Source organism: Gossypium raimondii, chromosome 13, assembly GCF_025698545.1.
Source record: "Gossypium raimondii isolate GPD5lz chromosome 13, ASM2569854v1, whole genome shotgun sequence".
NCBI classification, from domain to species: Eukaryota; Viridiplantae; Streptophyta; class Magnoliopsida; order Malvales; family Malvaceae; genus Gossypium; species Gossypium raimondii.
Window position 1 is genome coordinate 16747822 of NC_068577.1, and position 4347 is coordinate 16752168.

General features: G+C 34.9%; 1 non-coding gene across 1 annotated transcript; it reads right to left on the bottom strand.

Annotated features, from left to right (window-relative positions):
- Positions 1-370: 370 nt before the first annotated feature.
- Positions 371-477, bottom strand: LOC128036354 (small nucleolar RNA R71). Its single transcript, XR_008193151.1, has one exon. It is a non-coding gene; the product is annotated as a small nucleolar RNA R71 (small nucleolar RNA).
- Between the last annotated feature and the right edge of the window lie 3870 nt (positions 478-4347).

The following is a 4347-nucleotide window of genomic DNA, read 5'->3' on the forward strand; positions in this document are numbered from 1 at the left end:
GAGAGAACCTTAAGAGATTATGCATTACCAAGTTTCGACATGGTTCAGAATAGCATAATGAGGCAGACAATTATAGCTAAAAATTTTGAGATTAAGCTAGAAATGATTCAAATCATCCATAATAATCTGCAATTTAGGGGCACAATGATAGAAGATCCAAATCAACACTTAAAACTGTTTCTCCAACTTTTTTTTATACTTTTAAGTATAACGGGGTCATTGATGGCGCTATTCGTCTTCCATTGGTTCCCTTTTCTTTGAATGACAATTCTTTTCTTTGTTAGATTCACAGGCATCAGGGTCTATCACGACATAAGACAAACTCATTGGAAACTTCTTACAGAAGTTCTTCCCTATTAGTAAAGCAGTTCAACTGAGAAGAGAAATTGTTGTATTTAGACAAATGGAAGGAGAAAGCTTTCATGAAGCTTGGGAATGTTATAAAATGTTGATTCAGAAATGCCCACACGACAGATTCCCTGAGTGTTTGCAATTGCAGGTGTTTTATAATGGGTTGGATGTGAATGCCAGATTCGGATTAGACAGAGTAGTAGGAGGAGCTCTTATGAATAGGACATATAAGGACGCGTATGAAATCATTGAGAACATGACATTGAACTCTTGCTAGTGGCCAATTGAATGATTTACATATGGCTAGAAAGTCATTACAGTAAAAGCTATTCAAGAGGATGACAGGTATCAATAGTTAGTGGATAGACTTAACCGTATCAACTCTATAAATAATGCACCATTTATGGGTGGAGGAGACAAATCGCTCTTCCACTATATCAACAATCCTGCTGAGGATGTGAATTATATCGAAAATAGGGGTGGGAACCCTTATTTAAATACCTACAATCTTGACTAAAGAGATCACTGGAATTTGAGATGGGAAGGACATTAAGGAGGAAGTAATAGTTCGAATCAAGTTAAAAATACTAACTATCAACCTCCCAATTTGTAGAAACCCGGAACAGGTCAACCCAAGTGACCATACTGCATGTGGTCCATGTCTGGATAGTATCAAAGGAGAAATGCAGTCAATGAGAACAGATGTAAAACATGTGTAGCCTAAGTGCACCAATTCAACCAGAAAATTGACTAAAATTGACAATCAGATGAGCCAATTAATGAGCATGATGGGTGACATCAAAAGAAAAATTGGTATCGATATTCCCATCAATATAGAAATAGTCCTCAGGGGGATGGTAAAGAGCACGTGAAAGTAATGGAGGTCCTATCAGGTGAAGTGCTGAATAGCCCAGAAAACCCTACTCTTGAGGTAAATATGGAGAATGTTGATGACCCTCAAGAGATATCCCTAGAGGCTAAAGATGAACCAAAAACAAATAAAGAAATTGCACCGACGGTTGAGCTAGAAAAAAGATAACTAAAGATTCTATTGTTGTATAGATCCCATTCCCTTCAAGGCTAGAAGAAAAATAAAAGTGGGATGAAAACAAGTTTGTAAGTTTTCTAAACTTGTTCAAAACATTAAATGTTAACCTACCTTTAATTGAGTTAATTGAGAAAGTTACTAAGTACACTAAATTCTTAAAGGAAATTATGTCTAGGCATAGGAAAATTAAGGTAGATGAACAAGTTAATCTAAGCACTTCCTGTAGTGTTATTATTTCAAGACAAGTTCCCTAAAAATTGAAAGACCTGGGATGTTTTACTATTCCCTAGAGATAAGGAACATTCATTTTAATAGAGCACTATGTGACTTAGGAGCTAGTATTAATTTGATGCTATCCATTTTTGAAAAACTACAATTGGCTAACAGGTCTTCATTACAACCAAAAGGTGTATTGGAAGATGTGTTAGTCAAGGTGTGCAACTTTATTATCCCAACAAAATTTATGGTTCTTGACTTTGAAGAAGATCGAAAGACACCGATCTTATTAGGAAGACCTTTTCTAGCCTCTTCAAGGCCCACCATTGATTTAGAAAAATGAATTAACCATGAAAATTAATGGTGAGATTGAAATCTTTAAATGTGGTAATCAACAAAGCGAGGAAAGTAGAAGGAAGTTAGTAGAAAAATGAAACGAATTATTTGTTTCTAACACTCCCAAGTCAAGGGATATACTTCCTTTTATCCATACAGAAAGAATAAACAGGTCTAAGGAAAGAGACAAGTGGGCAAAGCTGGAATGGCACAACGGACAATAGACTAATACTAATAGAACAGAAGAATCGTCCATCAGTGAATTGATGATACTATCGGATTCATCCGATAGTAAAACTTAAATTATTTGAATTGATGCTAAACTCTTATAAATTATTGTATATTTAGCTAACTATTTTGGATAAATTTTAATTTTCATTAACTTTGTGTTTTATAGAAACTATAACACATTAGAAAATGAAATTTTGAGTAAAAATAGAGCCATTTTTCCAACACAGGAACCCTGTCTTGCAACACCAATGGTAGTTTTTAAAACTGAGAAAATCCTCTCGACGTCGTGACACGGACTTTGAGTGTCACGAAATTGAAGCCAATACACTAAAAAATCTAAAATTCTAAAGTGTGTCACGATATCAAACCCCAATGTCACAACAACGGTAAACTACCAAGGATGTCATGACATAGAACCCTTGTGTCGCGACATCGCTGAAATTTTTATTGGTGAACCGACCCGATAGCGCAACTCGACGATGTTAAAACCCATTGCACCCGACTTTTACACACCTAAACCTCTAATTTTTAACCTAAAACCATATTATTTATCTCCTTAAACACATTTTAAGTCCTTAGCCTCTCATCCATCTTAAAATCTCTTACAACTCCTTAAATCATAAACCCTAAATCTCTACTTTTTTAAACCTCTATACCTCAATCATACTCGATGCCATAAGGAACGGAACACTCAAGGAACCATAGACACCGCATGAAATGAGGAATTCAAACAACTTCTACGAGGTTAAGGGTTCCTAATCTAATACTCTTTACTATTCCATTGAATTTGTTGAATTTTTCTCTCGTTCTCAGTCTTGTAATAATGCCTCTTAGAAAAGTTAGAAGAACTATGGAAACAAAGCCAATGAATGGTTGAAAATCCCTCTAGTTTTTTCGAATCTGAATATTGGAAAATATTATAATGAACTTTAAGGAAAAACATTCATTTAAAAAAGGTGATTTGATTTATCCATGTTTCTTTGTGAGGAAATATGGCCATTAGTTAGATATCATAGGTGGGAGCATTTTTGGATGATCCTAGATAATGATGTGGTCCCTATTGTTCAAGAGTTTTATGCATCCTTATGGGACCTAGAGTCTTGAAATACTGAAGGCCATATGTGGGAAATAGTACTTGTGCGAGGGAAGGAAGTGCAAATAACCACTCGAATTATTTGTGATTTTTATAATGCTCCATATTATGAAAAAGATTTTATCGATGAAACTGATGTAGAGTATTTTCAAGACATAGATATGGAGAACATTATAAACATTTTAACTAAAGGAAGGCGAACAAAAATATCGCCCAAATACCAATATTCCCACATCCTTTCATGAAGCTATTATGTTTCTAGAGGATAAAATGTAGATCCAATTTGTATGAACAAGAGTCATCACTACTTTAAACGTCTCTTACATTAATACTTTTTAGCTATTTTACTTTATGTTATTTTGTAAAAAAAGCATGTATGTATTGGCATATGGATCCACCAAAACATGAAAAATGTATTAGTGGCCAAAAAGTGGGAGTTTACTTTTCCCACTTAGTGATAGCCTTATGCAAAAAGGCAGGTGTACCTATAACATCCATTGAGTAGTCATTAAAACCTTTCTGAAGTATTATTGGTGACACCTTGTTCGAACAGTACATAGAGTTGTGAGCAAAACAAATAAAAGATTAGAACAAACGACAACAATAAGTGACAACTACAACAACTTCATCACAAAGGTTGACACGAGCTCAACAAGAAATTGATGAGAGTAGTCATCCAAAGCTAGATTGGATGATACAATGGATGCAAAAGTCACGGCCAATAATTCAAGAATTTGCTAGGTAAAATAACATCCGGGTCCCCATTTATACACCTTACATGTTTGGGCCACAAATCTATAGTAGGAGGAAGAGGTGCATGACAGTGAAGGGGAAGGAGAGAATGAGGAAGAAGAGGGAGATAGAAGCGAGGAGATGGATTTTGAGGAGGACGATTGAACATCTTTATAATTCCTTTTTTGAAAAGACTTGTATTAATCATTGGATGATTTTAATTTAACTTTGTAGGAATATGATTAATAGTAGATTCTTAGTTATGTTGCATTTTGTTTAAGGTTTCTATATAGGAACCCAACACGAAGAAGACTCAAAGAATTCGAGCTTCACATGACCA